We start from the raw sequence: 19,270 nt of genomic DNA, 5'->3' as shown, positions 1-19,270 counted from the left end.
ACAAGGAATACACAGTAAGTGCAGGGGAAAGCATTCCCTCTCTTTGCAGACACATGGGTGCTGATACAAAATGGTGAAGTTAGTCAGCACATCCTGAATTTCCTGAAGAAACATGGTCAGATCTCACTCATGTGGTGTTTCATGTAACTGGAATAATCATTGTGCTCAAGTTGTGCTCAAGTGGGCAAGCTCTGAGTCCAGGAGTATCTAAACAGATAGTCCTGGACTAAACAGATAGTCCTGGAAAATTCAGCTCAATATTTGTGAGGAATATTCAAAAAAATTAAGCTCAATATTTGTGAGGCTAATTCCTCCCTGGCCAAGAAGGTGCCCACAAAAAGACATCCTCCTACACTCACTCACTTTGGAGGTTCTCCTGCCAAAGACATGGGTGAACCATCTGTTGCTTTACTGGACTTCCTAACCAGAGTCTTACTACCTACTCTAAATACTCAGGTGCAAATTGCTCCAAGATGCTGATTTGTAAAAATGTCTAATGTTAACATCTAATTTTTCTGACCCTCCTCAGCTACTGCTGGAGAAGAAGTAAACACTTGTTAGATGCATCAATTGATTTTCACATCAAGGTGTAAGTGTCCTGGCACAGTAGCCTGAGAGAGAAACGAATTGACAAGGTTCACACATTTGTACCATGTGGAAAGCCACAAGCTGTTTCTCTCTATAAAATGATGGTTTGTAATTGTTAATGCGTTTTCCATGATAAAGTAAATGCAGTAAATACAGTTAATAACACACAAATTTTACACTACTGGCTACCAGAGTGGTGGTGAAGATGCTTCATGCTTAAATAAGCTATTCTATCAAAGTATCACCTTAAAACATCCAGTGGAAATGGGTGCTCTATAAGTCCAAAAAATATATAGAGGAAAAAGACCATGGGTCATAGAAGTTTAAAAAGAGAGAGGGATTAAAAAGAGGTGAAAAGGTGCAGGAATGTGAAGTAACTTGCTCTGTGTGAAGCTGGGACCCTACATCTCCCAGTTTGCCTTGGAAGACCCTCCTTAATAGAGAACATAGCCCTCTGCAACAACAGTCAAATATAGAGTTATCATTCTAAACTTGAGTCTGCTATTCCCTCCCCCAAATTCCCAAGCTGAAAGCATTTCAGATGAAGTAATGCTAATAACAGAGAGCTCTGTTCCAGTCTGTCTGTCTGATAAGCCATTGCAAAGCCCTTTGTCTGCTGTTTACAAGAAGTCAAAACCTTCATTTTTGTTCACACCAATTAACACTTGCTTCCTGGAGTCACAGTACTGAGACCAAGTCCATAATGAATAATGACAGCCTGTGTCATGCAGGCAGGCATTAAGCATGTCAGCTGAGCTTCACAGTCTGAAAAAGAAGCATACGTCAACAGTGAAATGTGTTAGTTTTGGGGTCATCCTTTTTATGTTGGTCTCTTACATATGGCATGCATCTTCATGAATGAGTCAAGGCTGAAGTAGTTACAGGGTGTTGGCATGCATTACTTCAAAACCTAATTAAAAGACATTAAGTGTTCTTCACATCCAGCATGATCATTGCATTGGATCATGCTACGTCTCGAAGCATGAGGAGAGCACAACCTTGGGTGATTTACATGCCAGGTCTTGTACTGGTCTCTGTTTCAGCTTCCTTACCACCCATTAATTTGTGTCCATGCCAGATGAAGATGAATGTCATCTGAGAGAGTTCTGGGTGTTATCTGGGGATGTATAAGAACAGAGTTATCAGTGGCTGCTTTTGAGATGACTTGCAACCTGGCTTTATCAACATCCTCTGTCTTATTAGGCAGCTTCATGTGAAGAACAGGGGTAGGTGTCTTGTTTTGCTATGCCCTCTAACATGGCAATCTTTCCTCATCATGGGACCCAAAAGCTTCACTGACAGAAGCTTCTGGTGACCCAAAGCTTCACTGACAGAACCTAGGATGAACATTAGACCCTGTTGGCACCATATGAATTTCAGGCTCTGCTGAAGAAATTCCCATCAGCTTCAGTTGCTCCTGAGCTGCTCAAGTCATGACTGCATTTGGGTGCAGAGGCCTTCACATCTGACTGCAGTATTTTGTCCATGGTTCCTATTTAAATTTGCTGCCCGTGGCTGTATTATTTTTAATTACAGTGAGTCCATCACTCCTCATCAGTCTTGCTGTGGCTTTTCAAAGAAGGAGCAGCAAGCAGAAAGATGACATCACATCCTGCTGAGTTGAACTCAACTGAACTGGCTTGAAATCAATTTGCTTGCAACACAGTTTGACATTTTAACAAAACACTGGTAAATAACTATCATTTCACTTTTATTGTGCTGAGAATAGGAATACAGAGGGCAGAAAATGACATCTTCATTGCACCTGGAGAGTTGGGACAGTGGGAAGGAGGCAATCCATAAGATGATTTTGATTTTGCATTTAAATGCCACTTTTTTCCCACTAGGGATGCTGAATGCCTTTAATTAAAGAAGTGTGCTTTTAATTTACATCTTGGCTTTCTGAAAAAATTGGTTAGTGAAATGAAAGGAAAGAAGCATGGTCTAGTCGCAGGTCTCACCAGGCTGTGTGTCAATAGCGATCTCCAGGATAGCATTTTTATTTCTGTAAGATAGACCTCTTCCTTTGTTATACAACTTCCTTGGTAATTACACATAATGACTGCAGTTTTACATAATGCCAACACTTATATATAATAACTGCATGGGCCACGACAGCTTAACTTCTACTGTATTGGTCTTTTAGCTTTCAATTATATAATATTTAAGGAAAGAAAGAGAAGACAATGCACACATCAGTGAAGAGCTAGCATTAAGGCATGTCTTTACTCTTAAATAGAAATAGTGTGAATCTGTTAGAAGAACAGGAATTAAATTGTCTCCAAATTACTTTAAAATGCCAGACCTCAAGCAGTGGGAGCCACTTTTGAAGATCAGCTGTACCTTGTTTTGTGAGAAGCACCAGAGTTGGGGTACAGAGAGGGGAGCCCCAGCTCCAGGACTTGTCCAGCTCACGTTCACTTGTGTGAGTCAGTTTTCTTTGAAAATAACACCTTGGCTTTATAGTTAAGGAATAGGTAGGCATCTTAGAAAAGTAAGCGATGAGCTAAAAGATGTAAGGGTGAAAGAAGGGTGCAAAACTGCTCACCTGTGCTTCTAACCTGGATGGACATTTCATGGGGGCTTCCATTTTAGAGGTCAGTGAATGACCTTTCTCAATTCAAGCAGGGTCAGCAGTTCTACAAGTGCAAAGGAATATAAAAAAAGGTAGTTAGGTAATTCACTGATTCTGCAGTATTGTGTCCATGGTCTTTTTATGTCTGATGTCCACAGCTGCACTTTTTTATTTTATTGGAACAATTTTTCAGTTCCCTAGAAAGTGCAGAAAAGACAGTGCAAAAAGGTTGGCACATTCAAGGAAGCAGGAGAAAATGGATTGCTCCTGAGAAAATGGATAGCACTGCTAGTATCAAGCAAAGGAGATCCCAGTCTTGATGGATTCTAAAAACCCTGAAAAAGGTGGGAAGGGTTGTCTATCAAGCCCTTAGAAATCACACACATACCAAATCTCTTGCCAAGGCTTAGATTAACTTCTCAAGTATACTCTTTTTGGATGTGCAAACACCAGTTTGTGAAAGAATACAACTGATCAGGCACACCTGGCCTCATTAGACAGTGTCTGACTCAGGCCTTGATGAAGGCTATCAAGACCATCTGTAAGAAATGTGTCTTATAGCTTGAAAAATGAGAAATCTCTGAAAATGTGGTAGTTTAATTGCATGGCTTCTTGCCCCTCAGGCAGCTGAGGCCCTGGAGCAGGAATAAGAGTATATGTGCCAGCATCCCAGAAGTGTGAGGAAATATGGGGAAGGAAGAGGGGCCTTTTATTCTACATGATGCTTCCCTCATAGACACTCCCTTACTTGTTGAATACTGCTAAGTCTCTGCTGCCTACTTTGGTCTACTTTGGCTGTTGCTTACATTGCAACATAAAGCATTAGAAGGTTTCTGGAGGGACCTTCCCCATCAGGCACTATTAACTACAGGGTGAACAGATGTTTGGCTGAATTTTCCCTCAGTCCCACTGTGAGGACATACTTGTTTGATGGAAAGATGCACTTTTACTCCCTTAGCTTTGCCCTCCGGTTTATCATCATGGCCATTTGCTGAGCCTGGCAAGGGTTGGTTAATCTCCCTTTTGGGAAGTGGTACATCTGCCCAGCCCGCTGCAGACAGACCCATGCTTCCTGCACTTGTGTTTGAAGCTGCCAAGACATTGGAAAGGACTGTTCCAAGGGCTGTGCCCTCCACCAGGCAGGGCTGTGCCCTCGCAGTGGGTACAGATCCCTTGGGCTGGAGCTGGTGGTGGCCCAGAAGTCTGGGAGAAAAGGCCCTCATCAGTTCTTCTGATGAACATTTGCTGTGTGAGGGCTTTCACGAATTCCATTAAGGTGAAGTAAACTGAGTTTGTTATGCATATTAATTATGTATAATTAGTCTAATATAGTGCCTAATGAGGATATATGGACCTTTTTTACTGGGAATTAAGCAAAAACACAAGAGCTTACTGACTGAAGAGACAGACAGCGTATGTGGGAGGGAGGGCAGGAAAGCTCTGAGATATACTCCAATCATCTATCTGTAAAAAAATTTAATTTTACATGGATTTTCACCTCTCTTCATTCACATCTGATTCCTACCAGAAAAATTAAGACTTCTTGTTAAAACTTCTGTTTCTGTAGACACTGAAGTCCTTCACCAATAGATTTTCATCTGCTTGCCAATGTGAGTGTTGCATGATCCATACAGCAAAACTTGTAGCCCTTCCCAGTGCTCCTGTTTCTATGACTAGGACTAGTCCACACACGGTTATTGACATCTCTCTTGCACAGGAACCACAGCACTGGAAGCCAACCTCTCCTTCCTGGCTGCCCACTGCCCTTAAAAACTGATAAAGAGTTTTGAAATTCCCCATTCTCCTGCTACGATCCTTTGTGAATAGGGAAAGATGGCAGCCTGCAAGAAATAGTGACAATTTTCTCTGTATCAGCAATGTAAATTCATTCTCTGATGAGTTCACTCTGAAATCAAGTTTTTTCCCTCTGAAACTGAGATACTTTATAAGATCCAGATCAAGTTTGGGTCTCTCTGCTCTATGTCATTCTTCAACTTCGTTCCAACAAGTTCTACATTTTTAGGCAACACCATGTATTCTCATACCACATCCCAAGGCTCATAACACCCCTCATGATTCTTGTTACAAAAATAATCTTCTGATTGGCTGCAAAACATAAGTTTGAACTCCATAAATCTTCAAATCAAGCCTCAGTAAGTTCATAGAGCACCATATGAGACCCAAATGAGATGCAGAGGAGAGAAGCACCAACTGCTATGTACTGTTAACATACTCAACCCACTCTAGCAGGACCAACCTTGAACAGTGTTGACTATTATGTACCCCTTGGCTTTGAGGTCAAGGATTACATGAAGAGAGACTGAGACATAAAACTCAGATCTAGTCACTTACAACCCTTGAGGAGAGGCCCATGAAATTGAATGGAGGTTCTTCAGGGAGCCAGAGGTCTTCAGTTTTTAGACAAACAAAATGAAGGGCAAAACAGTGAAGAAAGGGACTTCAGTAAGGAAAAGCTTAGGTACATGCACTAAGCTATGACATTTTCCTTCATGGGATCCCTTAAGATAAAGGACTTCTAATGTATTTCATTAAAGAATATAAAATAATAATAATAAAAAGTACTGAAGAGTTTTCCAATAACACTTCAACAGCCATAGAATCATAGAATAGCTCAGGTTGGAAGGGACCTTAAAAATCACCTAGCTCCAACCCCCCTGCCATTGGCAGGGATGCCACCCACTAGATCAGGTTGCCCAAAGCCCCATCCAGCCTGGCCTTGAACATCTTCAGTAATGGGACATCCACAGCTTCTCTGGGCACCTGTTCTAGTGTCTCACCACCCTCTGAGTGAAGAATTTCCTCCTAACTTTGAATATAAACCTCCCCTCTTTTAGGTAAAAACCACTCCCCCTTGTCCTGTCATTATCTTCCCAAACAAAAAGTTGCTTTCCATCTTTTTTATAAGCCCCCTTTAAGCACTGAAAAGCTGCAATGAGGTCACCCTGGAGCCTTCTCTTCTGTAGGCTAAACAACCCTACTGCTCTCAGCCTTTCTTTGTAGGAGAGGTGCTCCAGCCCTCTGATCATTTTCATGGCCCTCCCCTGGACCCTTTGAAAATACTTCCTGCTTAAAAACAAAATATCTGAAGTAATTCATTTAGAAGCCATCTTCTTTTGGCAGCAGGCTGCATCATTAGCTCTCAGATTGCAATAACCCAAATAAAAGAGTTCATTGCTCATATAAACAGAAATATAAGGAAGTGGATACTTGAATATGAATATAAAAGGTGCAGCAAAGATAGCCTGAGAGCAAAAAAATGGACTGGCTGATTTTGCATTTCTACTTGGAAACTATAAGTGTAATGAACACATGGCAAACTGCAGGTGGCAGAGGTTTGTTTTTCAGTCCTGCCTTTCCATGTGGCTGACAGGAGATCAGTCGGGGCTGACAGCCTTGTGCTCTGTTTGGCTACTATTCACCACATGGAGAGAAGGGCACTTTCCCCATTAACATCAGCTAGTATGGTGTAAACTCTCACTTCATGTGAAGTTATCCTTTGTACTATCGCATTCACACTGAAAATTTATCCATCACTGGGTGAGGGCAATGGGAAAGAGCAAATTCTGTAGGATGAAATAATAGAGGCCAGAGGAGGGAAGGAGAGATGTTGCTTTGCTTTGGCCTGTGAAGTTTTGTGAAGGGACAAACCTGTTTGGACTGCCAAAAGCTTTTGTTGCTCCATTGATGAATGTACCTTTCTCCTCTGGGAGGGTCTACAATATACTCATCCTGCTTCTATAAAGACAAGGCTTGTTTCTCTTCTGCTCTGAGAAACCTTCCCATGTCACTCCAAGATTAACTCCGCTGCCTCACTGCTGTGAACATCCAGGCAACCCTGGGGACTGGGGGGATCCAGAGCTTTTTTGAGAGGATGCTTTGTGTTTGTCACCCTCAGCAATGACAGAGAATCAATGCTGTCTGATTCAATGTAGCTGTATTTACAATATTCTGGTTCTCATACCCCAGGTTACCAAATAATTCACTACGTTGTTATGAAGCATGTAGCGTGGTCTTGATCTTTGTCAGTTCATATGGCATTGATGCTTTGGGTGAAAGGGAACTCCTCCACCATATCTTCACTATGCCATTTTACCACCAACCACTGGCTGTTACAGAATATTCCTACAAGAGGAAAGAGCACGTTTGCTGCCTTTTCCACCTGTGTGAAATCTTGCAAAAAGGCTCCAAAGCCTTCTTGTTACAGCTTAACTTCCATGGTGTTTACAGCAATGTGAATTTGTTCATCTCCATGTTTCAGGGTGCCTAGACTATAATTTTATTTCCTGGAAAGATTCTGTCAAATTACTTGCAAATCTTTTCCCAGAGAAGGCAGAGAAAGGGATAAAATAGGAACAGCTAGCCTTCCAATAACCCAACAACCCATCAGCAGTATAGAATCTGGACTACAGTCAATTATCAGCAATGACTGGAAAAAAATTGCATGTAGTCTACTTTTTATTTAAGTTATAGATTAGGGTTTTTTTTTTGCATTTTACCTCAACTCACACAATAATTCAATCATTATTTTGATTTCAGGGAGCCCTGTTAAAAGTTTCTAACGTTTAATTTCCGGTACTAACTTTAAAAATTAAATCAATAAAGCTTTGTTCAACAACAAACTTTTAAATGCAGGCATAACTGTAAACCTGGGAACAGTCTAATTGACTTCAAAGGAACTGAAAGGTGCTTAAACACCTTGCTGAATTAATAACTAATTGCATTATAACTTCAGGAATAAACTTAGTTTCATTTGCAAGTTCAGTACAATTTATTCAAACTTTCAATTACAGATGGAATGCTCAGATCTGTATGAATAAACTCAGTGGCATATCTGAAATTGCAAATTAAAGCTTGCATGAGGAAAGGAAAACTAGCTCTAGATAACAGGAAGAAACTACCCTAATATGATTTCAAAAGTTCATCCACAAAATTGATGCTGCTGCCTTTATTCTTGCAAGCTGAAAGATTATAAGAACTGACAGTATAAAATTACAAAGATAGGAGGAATGAATGAACTCCTGGAAAGGAATGAAGGGTCTATTCAGACAACAGTTTCTTTAGCTTTTTCTGTTGAAAAGGTTTCTGTTACTTCTCATATACAGAAAATGCTCTGTTTTTTTGTTGTTTGTTGTTGTTGTTTTTTCTTATGTACAGAGGAAACAACAAAAAAAAAGTTTTGATGGTACTTGAGCAGATTTCCAGAAGTAATGCAGTGTGCTACAAACAGAAAATACATTTGTTAACTGAGGGAGACTAACAAAGACATTTTTTCTTTACCAAATCCAGATAAAATGTAACCAAATGGCTGAACTTGTCAGGTGATATCCTCTCCTTCCTTACTGTTCCAGGGACAATGGAAACTTTTCTTCCAGTGCAAACAGTGCAGCAAAAAGCTTTTTTTTTTTTTTTTTTTTTTTTTTTGGCTCAAATCTTTTTGAAAGATTTCATTATCTTGAAAATGCATTGAAAGGGGAAATTTTAATAAAAAACTTTGAACTAAAAAGCTACAATAGGCTTATGCTGTTAATTTAACATGAATACTTAGGGAATTGCCCTGTAATAGTCCTTTGAATAACCATTTACAGAACCATGTCCTTTGTTCACAAAATAATTCCATACCACACATATCAGGGACCTCTAATGCTCCTTGCATGCTTGTTTTGATAAAGATATATTTAAAATCAGGTAAGGTAATTCAGCTAATTTCACCTGGCTCATAAGCACAGGGCAGTAAGGCTTGGGCTAATTCAATCATTTTGATGAGTTTACATCCAATATGGATACGGTTTATAAGAAAGAGTAAAGCTGAGTTTCTAACCACTATGTTGACTAAAATTCCCCACATTATTAATCGCTGTTGCAAATACACCACATCCTTCCTGTGCTGTTGCAGTCACCTGCTGTCTGAATGCGGTTATCAAAGTTATATGTTATTATGATGTATGGCGCGGTAAGCTGGGAGAAGATTTTCCACATAAATCAAAATAGCTTGAGTTTTGCAAGTTCGCCTAATTTACATCAGGGTCCTGACCTGCCAGAAATAAAATGATAAAAACATCTTTTCAGCTTTTTCAGTTATTTTAAATGTTGCCATAAGCAACTAGAGAAAATTACTTTTCCATTACTGAAGACAAAGCATGTGGACTGCTGACTGTGGGTGGCAGAAGGCATTTGGAGAAGGGGCAAAAGTCACTTCCAGCATCACCACTTTGTCCTGAACAGAACCTATCTTGGTAGCTCATGAAAATCAGATAAGAGAGGCCTATCAGGCATCTCCTGTCACTGTGGGATCTCTTTGTGAAGTTTCTTGTCTTGTTTCTTAACTATCTCACCTGCTGCAGACTACCTTATATATGTTTCTTTCCTGCAGAATAGGATCCCAGTGTTTTTGCTCAGATGAGATAGGTTGCTGCCAGCTGAATAAAAAGCAGGTCTATTATCAGGTGGCATTGATGGAGCTGATAGTGTCTGTGATGTAGCAACTTCTCTTCCTTCTCTCTCAGAGGCAAGTACATTACAGTATAAGACTTAACAAGTGATCTAGTTATTGTATTTATAGGGCTCTGATTAAGCTAGGTTTCTCATGAAGGAACTTGAATCACAACACTACAAGGAAGGAAACCCCATAAGCAGCAGAGAAGCACTATGGCACAGAGAGTAAATCATCCTGCATGTCTGCAGCACTGCCTTCAGCTCCCTGAGTCACTCTGAAGCATCCCTGTGTTGGGTGGCATGGGACAGGTAGGGCTAGGAGGCAGGTTCGTGTTCTAGTACACCCTGCCACTCATCCTGTGTTCCTGTTATGCTGGCTGGTCCTGGCCACAGAGCTCTACAGCTCCTGTCTGCTTTTGTTTCTTTCTTCATACAACCAGGGCATGAGTTTAAATAAACCTGTTTTTCACCCTGTATTGGGCTTACTTGGCAAGGCTTTGGCAGTGGGGATCTGCAGGGGTGGCCTCTGTGAGCAGAGACCAGCAACTACTCCATGTCAGATCAGAGCCAGCTCCAGCTGCTCCAAAGGGACCCACCACTGGCCAAGAGCAGATTTAAGAAAGGGGAGAAAAAAAAAATACTAGACCACAACAGCTGGGAGAGAGAGCAGTGAGAAAACAGAGAGAAACATCCCTGCAGCCCCCAGGTGAGTGCAGCAGGAGGGCAGGAGGTGCTCCAGGCAGGCAGCAGCAGTTCCCCTGCAGCCTGTGGAGAGGCCCCTGGTGGAACAGGCTGTCCCCCTGCAGCCCATGGGTCCCACATGGAGCAGATCTCCAAGCTGCAGCCCGTGGAGGAGCCCCTGGTGGAGCAGGTGGATGTGGCCTGGAGGAGGCTGCGGCCCATGGAGAGTCCCTGCAGGAGCAGGCCCTGGGCCGGAGCTGCAGCCCATGGAGAGGAGCCCATGCAGGAGCAGGGGGTCTCTGCCGCTCAGGGGGAGGAAATAGAAGAGGGTGGTTGGGGGTGTTTTTAGTTTGCTGTTAGTTACTCACTGCTCTCGTCTGCTAGTAATAGGCAATACATTATATTAATCTCCCAATATTGAGTCTGTTTTGCCCGTGACAGTAACCAGTGAATGATTTCCTTATCCTTATCTCAAACCTTGAGCCCTTTTTCATTCTATTTTCTCCCCCTCTTCCTGTGAGGATGGGGAGTGAGAGAGTTGTGGTGGTGTTTAGCTGGCCATCAGCATGACACCACCACAGTCCCTTTTGCTCCAGCATGGGGACCCTCCCAAGGTGGAGCAATGGAGCTTAAAGGTATAACTAAACTGAGTTCCTGGGAGGGCTGCAGACAGAGACTGAAAAATGAATCAGTAGCAATTACTTAACACCCATTGCAATCTGCAGGGACCTAGATATTGCCTGAGGATCTGGGCTGTACTGATGCACAGAGAGGAGAAGTCTGGGAGAAATGAAGACTGTCAGACAGGTCTACTTACTCAGATACCAGTATCTACCTGAAGGGACATTGCATTGCCTTGACAATACAGCTCCCAGTTCTCCCATGTAATTCCTGTCAGATCTCAGAGAACCTGGGCAAACGACAAAAGAGATACATTAAGGATGCAACCATACTCATGAGGTAAAGGAAAGAAGAAAGTGGCATGTGGATAAACCCAGGCAGTGTACCATGAGTCCTTCTATTGGAGAATGTACTTGCAAGGCTTGTTAGGAGCTCTCTGTTTAAAAACCAGCCTGTTTCCCCTGAACATCATTAACCTCATAAATCTTGGTCTATATTTCTAAGTCTGGGCCCTGAACCATTCCTGACACCCTACAGATGGTATGCCAAAAGTTTCCATTTCAGGCCTGTTGCATGGGCAGCACTGGTGTTTCTTCTATTGCAAAACAAACTGGTAAGACCTGATACTGAGGCCTGAAGATACAAGTTAAAGGCTGTTTTGAGAGAGCTGCTGAGGCCTTCAGCCTCTGTAAAAACTCTGTCGAGTACCAAATAGGGGTCAGAGGTCTTAAGTACATGGCAGAATAGGGGGAGAGGCTCAGCAGAGAGACCAAATGTCAAATCATGTTTTCAGCTCCAGAGCTCAGTGAGCCCACTGACAAATTTGCAGGCCCACCATCAAATCTTAATCTCTCCTTGAGGAACTTGAAACTATTTTCCTCCCGTTTTTTTGATTTTTATTTATTTTTTTTTAATCCACAGTTGTCTTTCATTAAATATCTGAAAAAAAAAAAAAAAAAAGTTTAGGACTATTCCTAGTTTCTGAAAATATCTTTCTATTAAACACCGAAAATATTTAGAAGGGAACAAAAATATTCTGCAAATATCCTTTGGAAACAAAGCTATGCAATATGTTTTATGTATTTCTTTCAGAAAGAATGGAATGAAAAGTGTGGATGGACTTTTAACTCCCTTCAGGACTCAGACATGCTGGTGAAGCAGTATGTGAAACCTATTCAGTTGCATATCTATGGATAAATGGAAGACTTAAGTTTCTGAGGCTTCTTTTTCTTAACACTAAATTCCATTTCACAAGTCATACGTACATGCATCTCTGAAGTATTACCCGAAAAATCCTCTTAACGCTTACAACAGCTTTCATCTCTCTGCTTTCTGCAAGGACTAATCCATACCTAGAGAAACAAGGGACCTTTTGTTCAGCTCCAATCTTAGCACATTTTTTGTTAAATTTTTCCTCTGTAGGAGCAGAGCAGTGTAAGGGATAATATGGACCCAGAGAACCAAATACAAAGGCAGGCTTAACCTGAATGCAAGAATCTGAATTTCTCTCAACTCTAAGGAGAACTGGATAGACACAAGGGTATTTTCTACCAGCAGCCGATACAGATCTTTATATGATAATTAGTTGTGTCTTTGATTACATGTTTTGGCTGGCCCTAGAACCACAATGATGGAACAAATTCAATCCTGAGTAATAGTGCTGTCTAAGCTACATCCATGCCAGTAAACTGAATATTTTCAGGACCAATCTCTGGTACTGATGTGAGCTGGAATGGGTTGACTCCTAAGTGGACTCCTGGACTCCTTTCACCTTAAGAACACTGTGCACTTGTATCCACAGCACCTCCCGGTACCATTTCCTAGCCCTGCTGAATGCCACATTGGTGCCACAGGACTAAACCATACAGAGACAACTCTAAAAAGCTCAGGAGAACAAATGTCAAAATGCAGCATCACAAGATACTCTTGAACCAGTGTCATTTATTACATAGACAGTGTGCACATCCCTGGGAAAAGCACTGAGAAAAAAACTCCCACTTGTTCATGCACGACACAGATTTATTGTGCAAGGCCGGGCAGCATTGCTCATGGACTGTTTTTCCCCTTCTCACTGCTGTTTCTTTCAGTGCAACATGTCTTATCTCGCAGGAACCATGACTCTGACTCCTGTTAAGGATATAGTCAGCCAGGAAAGCTTGAGGAGAGTGTGGTGCTGTTGGTATTCAGATTAAAACACGTAAATTATGTATTCCTACAAAAGGATTTTTGGTGCATGTTTCCTGTAAGCTTCAACACCCCTCCAGACAAATGGGGATTTTCAACGGCTCATTTAATAGCATGTATAATTCACTGGTGAGTTACACACTGCCCCATCTGTGCCAGCCCACAGAGCATTAGGGATGGGATAGGCTTCTGCTACAGAGCCTGACTCACAGCACAACCTCATTCATCTCCTTCCCTAGCTCTCTGGTTCAGACGCTTTCCCTGCCAGCCAGCACAGCAGCTTGTACACATGCAACTATTAAAACCAGAATAAACTGGGTATTTCCTTCTTATTATAACTTTTCTGCACGTTTGTCTTTGTTTTGTTATGACTGATTTCTGTTGTAGATCCAGGATCTTTTAGTGGTTGGTGTTGAAAAATCAGCTAGCACCGTCCCCAAAAGAGCTGTCCATCCCTAGGTGTGGAAATGCTTTTCTATCATCTTCAAAACTTTCAGATACTTCATCTGCCTCATTCATGGTTGTCCTCTTCCTTCCACTTTGAAATACAACTGGAATACTCCCTGCCTGGGGATGTCTCTTTGTTCCTTTTTCATGTGCTAAGTCCTGCAGTGGTGCCCTGAGCCCAACCAAGCTTCTTGCTGAAATCACAAGATAAATAATACATATTTTACCATCTTAGGCTTTAGTCCTTTGGTCTTTGTGACAGATTATATATTCAACCCTGGTTTGGATATGCCAACATTTTAAAATTAATAAAACTTTGGGGAGGAAATGGCTTTGTGCATACTGTATGTGTCATGATCTCATAGATCAAAGTAAATTATTTTTATTAAAGTTTAACTTTGCCTTAAATATGTCTGGAGTAACGTCTGTCTCAGAAGCATGTATTATTTCCTTACAGTAATGACAGGAAAGTGGGTTATTTTTCCAGGTACAAAGCAAATGATACCATAACACTCTAAGCCCTTACACAGGGACACTGATCATTCTTTCCTTTCAAGTCACTCCCTGTTGGCTTTGACCTCCTCAAGTGTCTCCTTTTACTGACACTTCTCCCTGCTGCCAAGTGGAGAAATGTTGGATTAAATCTGACCTCAGTGATTCATCCAAGGCCATACAATGAGTAGGTGTCTTTGTGAAGAACTGGAGATGAGGTTGAGACACATCTCTGTCGCAGCCAGATGGGTGCAGCTCTCCTCCTACATTCTCTGTGGCTGACCAGCAGCAAACTTTGGTCCAATGCAAGTCACCAAAATCTCTCACACACATGTGCACTCCTTTACCATTATTCCCATTCACTGGCTTGCTATGGCTTCCTTCAGGCTAATGTTGATATGGAACCAAAAAGTGCAAACTAGAGCAGCAGAAAAAAATTCCTGTTGTTCAGATCCTGGCAAATGATGGATGACTTCAAAGTGCAGTTGCAGTTGCAAAGGCTAGGGGCAAGGTAAGGATGGTAAAGTCCTTGAATGCATTTTCTATGATTTTCTTTCCTCCTTTGTTACCTGATAAAAGATCAAAAAGGAAGGTTAGACCTTCCCTCTGCTCTTTTTCTACAGGGTTCTCTTCCAAAATAATACTTGTTTAAAGCTTTGTTTGGTTTTAGTGATATATACATTGCATTTGTCCAAAACGGAAAAAAAAAAAAAAAAAAAAAAAGATCAGAAATACAGTTAGATGTTAACACTAACAGTATAGGAATAGGGAAGGCAGTGATTAAAAAACAAAACAAAACAAAACAAAAACAAACAAACAAACAAAAAAAAAAAAAACAAACAAAACAGTAAATGTTTGATACCCATGTCAGACTGCAGACCACTGCAAGATTCTGCCCAAGTTAATAATGCAGAAGTTACATAGCCACAGAGACTGAAGCAATTTTGGCTTCAAGAGGAGATTTGAAACATTCCAAAAAGAGATTAGCTCACCTACAAGATGTGGTTTGAAAAAAATAATAATTTATCACGCATCAGAGATAAAACAAAACCTTATGCTTTTGGCCAAGGAATCTAATAACCAGCAGGTCTGGAGAAAGTGGGAGGGTAAAATAGCACTGTGGTGGGTGGCTTACTGTATCTGTGAATGTATTGATCTGGCACTTTGGATGTCTTTCAGCCATTGTAGGAAAATGTGATTCATCACTGGGAAGCAGAGTGACACTTCAATCTAAGAAACTTTAAAAAGCAAGATTTGAAAGCCTTCATTTTAAAAAAAATAATAATAAAATGACAGGGATGGGTGGTGGGGAGGTTCCTAAGAAAACTTTGTAAGAGATTTTGCTTTCTAATGTAAGTCTCTATTAAATTAAATGAGCATGAACTTTACAGAGAAATGAGGTATTATATCCTGTGAGATTACATCTACCTGTCATTAAAGCCAATGAAAGAACTTCCATTAATCAAAAAAAAGAGAAATATTTTCATCTAATCACTGAAGGAACCTAAGGACCCATCATCTTTTTCAAGTTTGGTTTAATTCATATACTTTTCTTTTCATCAGTCTTTCTATTACCTGATATGCCTCACAAATACAAAGCAAAATGTTTCTGTAAAAAAACTGGTAAAAATTAAAGGTTTCCAGCTTGCTGGAAATACTAGGTTGCAAAATTTAATTTCAATATAATGCTTGCTATTGTGTTTTCCTCATTTTCTCCATAGTTAATTCAGGCACTGCAGATCTACTTAGCAAAAATGCCCACTATATTCAGGTGTATCCTAAACAATATCAAGCTGTGCTTCTAGCACAGGGAGTTGTATTACTGGTAGTGCTCAGAAAAGCTAAGATATAACACTTTGTAAAGGATGCTGAGAATGAATGTATATGTCAGATTTTAATCTCAGTCCTCTACCTCTAAATAAATTTTTTGAAAAAGCAATTTGTTTTCTTTTTTAATGTGTATGTGTCTGTGTAAGCGCAGTAAGTGTAGTGGTAAATGCCACAAAAGAGCAAAAAATTAGATGTATGATCACTAACCCACTAACCAAAAACTTAGAAACCCTTTTTTTCTTTTTTTTTTTTTCTTTCTCATTTACTCAATGCTTTATAAAGTCCCTAAAGAAATTTGGTCCAAATTAAAAACAGCATACTAATTTTTTATTGAGGATTGAATCCATGTGTGCATGATTGAGGAGGATGAATGAAAAGTGAAGAGGAGAATTTAACCTGAACACTACCTAAACTCTAAGTGCTTGACTTTTCAATCTTAATACTCATTTAGTGTGCATTTTTTTCATGTGAGAGTTCTTGAGTATTAAACCAATGGTATTAAATGCAGCTTAACACCTAGACTGCAATGCTCTTTTCCTCAAATAACAATAGAAAATGTGAGTCACAGGAAATCACATAAGAAGATCTGTATAGAACAAATCCTGTTAATATAACATTTAACTTTCTCAAATATTGGCATCTGACCTGTGTGTTTGTCATGAACACTGTCCTGGAATTGCTCTGGAGACCTCCAGAAAAAGGCTGTTACAAAAATGAATTTAAACATTTTAGACAGTGAAGGAAGAGGCCACTAATCTCAAATTATGCTAAAGCACACAAAATCAGTGTATTGTTTGTACAGCAGTTTGAACAATGGAGCCTCTGTCTTGTTAATAAGATGCTATTATAATAAAAATAATGAATGGCTTGGTTCCAACAAGCGAGCTTTGCATGCACACTGCCTTTCAAAGGTAAAGGTAGAGGAGCAGACACTTTACTACAAGATACTCATAAACCTCATAAACCACTGATGAAGGTGGTTGGACTCTCAGAAGTGGACCTGAGCGGGCAACTCCCTGTAGAAAAAAATGTCTCACTCTTTCCTATCTAGCAAACACAATTTGATGACAGTGTCAAATAAAAGCCAGCTCTGAATCACCACCTCTTTTGTATCTACTGGTTTTTCAATAGAAATGTTGTAAAATTTGGCTTTTTTTTCCTCCTCTTCTAAGGCTATTCCAGACCTGTTCAGTGCAGTATCTGAGCAGCTCTGATTCTGAATTACTCAGCTCAGCAGCTGGGAGCATGTTTGGCATTTGTATAGATTTATGTCATATTCCTTTCAAGTAAAACCACAGGAATGTAGGCATGAGGATGATAGAAGGAAAAAAAAAATAAGGCAAGAAAATAAATAAATAAATAAATAAAAAGCTGTCCAGGAGCTGTTATTAGACTGTAACTTGCCAAGCTGCTGTGGAAGAAACACAACACATTGACTCTTTGGGGATATCACCTTTCAGCCTTCCACCCTCTCCTGAAGTGCTTGTACTAATAGGCATTAGCTTGTGGAGATGAGTGAAACAGCTAACATCCACCTGTGACTTGCCCAGGCCTTCCAATATACTTTCAAGTCAAAGCCAGTAGCTATTGCCAAAACTATATTGTCTCCTTCCTGCACCAGTTTTTAAAATGCAATTTAAATACAAGATTTGAAGTAGCTACTGTTTGAGCATACAACAGGGTAAGGGGCAATGGCCTCAAGTTGCAGCAAGGAGATTTAGGTCAGACATTTCTTCATTGAAAGGGTTGTGGAGTACTGGAACAGGTTGCCCAGGGAAATAGTTGAGTCACCATCCTTGGAGGTATTTAAAAGAGTTACGGATTTGGTGCTTAGGGACATGGTTTAGTGGTAGACTTGGCAGTGCTAGGTTAACAGTTGGACTTGAATATCTTAGAGGTCTTTTTCAACCTAAGAGATTCTATGATTCTATGAATACAGAGATCTTTCTGTGGCAGAGAATCATCTCTTTCTGGCTCTCACACTCTTAACTTTGTGGATTAGGAGTATGTAACTGGAGCCCTAGGGTATGGTCATCTAGGGTATGGGTGACCAATGGAGAGTCAAACCTGGTTCAGAACTTCTTTGCACTGGAGAAATGTAGGCAGGAATGACATCTATACCTTTGAAAGGCTGCAAGGGGCAACTTCACCCAAGGAAAGTACTAAGCAAAGCCAAACAAACTTTTTAGAGTAACAATTTGATTGTTTCTTAGGAAGCCAAAGCTATGGCAATGGATTAGAATCACCTCAAAACAAGAAGATGCTTATGTTTTTGAGTCCTCCTCCTTCGAGCAGGAATTTCTGGGTGAAGGACTATGCAGGAAACCAGACCAGAGGACCTTAGTTTTCCATTTTGTCTCCAAAACTACAAATTGTCAACAGTTGTTCTTATCTTAATGTTTCCAGTGAGATTAATTTGCAGTCGTAGTGCGATGGAGTAACAAATATCCTCATAAAATATACTTAAAAACATCATTCCTAGAGGTCCACCTAACTTGGTATCTACTGAACTATGACCTGGAGTGCAAAAACAGATGCACAGGGAAAACTAAAAACAGGGCAAGTATGTATAAGTCTCACCAAACACTCCTTCAGCCTTTGGATATCTCAAGGAGACTAAACTTAGTGTGGTTTGTTACCAAAGGATCTCTCTTCCATGTTCTTCCCATGTCTCCGCTTAAACCCATCTAAACTTTTTGCATCTTGCACGATCCTTTGCACAGGTCTACTACCCATGGTAAACAAAACCTGCCTCCTTGTTTTGAACAGCTCTTAAAGCCTTTTAATGTCCTTTAGGACTTCTAATAGAAATCTATCTGAAATTACCATATCAACTAGAAGCATTTCCATCAGGTCCCCAACTGTCATCATAAGCAGAAACTACTTACCAGGACCCTAATGCAACTGTGTCTTGATGTCATGTTATCTCACCCTATGTTCCAAGCTGTTTTCCTCATGGTGACAGTTTTTCACATTTTACTTTAGAGCAGGAGATGGGGGGTGGGAATTGTGTCCTCTTGTAACTGGGATCATGTACTTCATTGAATACTGTTTATGGAGTATATGGAGAATTTCTCTCTCTCCTTTTCACCTGTTATGCTTACAGTCAGCATACTTCAGTCTGTAGGAGAAAACTGAAAGAGACAGTTTCTTACCATGAAAGTGACTCCCGAGCAATCTGGGTTGTGGTTAAACTGCCTCCCACACACTAATGAGCAGCAAATCAAAGAAAACAAGCAAAACTTTTCCCTAAAAATGTAGACAGAAGACAAGCTATAATGCTGCCAGGCACAGGACTGTAGAGCTGGACCAGACTGGATGTAACCTTATTGCTGTGTATGGAGAGTCCGGCATTCCTGGTATGAAACTAATAGTCAAATGTAGGTTTATCTGCTGTCC

At 40.6% G+C, this 19,270-nt stretch overlaps 1 long non-coding RNA gene across 2 annotated transcripts in view; it reads right to left on the bottom strand.

The window, feature by feature from the left end:
* Positions 1–200: 200 nt before the first annotated feature.
* The window catches only part of LOC137851510 (uncharacterized), a 41,705-nt gene continuing 22,635 nt past the window's right edge, over positions 201–19,270 (bottom strand). The window contains exons 2-4 of one of the 2 annotated variants that reach the window (XR_011093254.1): positions 11,115–11,207; positions 3,137–3,227; positions 201–1,705 (exon numbers count right to left, since the gene is read on the bottom strand). This is a non-coding gene — a long non-coding RNA (uncharacterized lncRNA). The remainder of the gene's footprint in view (positions 1,706–3,136; positions 3,228–11,114; positions 11,208–19,270) is intronic. The other variant, XR_011093253.1, reaches the window with a different exon arrangement.

Source organism: Anas acuta, chromosome 2, assembly GCF_963932015.1.
Source record: "Anas acuta chromosome 2, bAnaAcu1.1, whole genome shotgun sequence".
Taxonomy (NCBI): domain Eukaryota; kingdom Metazoa; phylum Chordata; class Aves; order Anseriformes; family Anatidae; genus Anas; species Anas acuta.
Note: the sequence above shows the minus strand (reverse complement) of the source record. Positions and strands in the feature narration are given on the sequence as shown.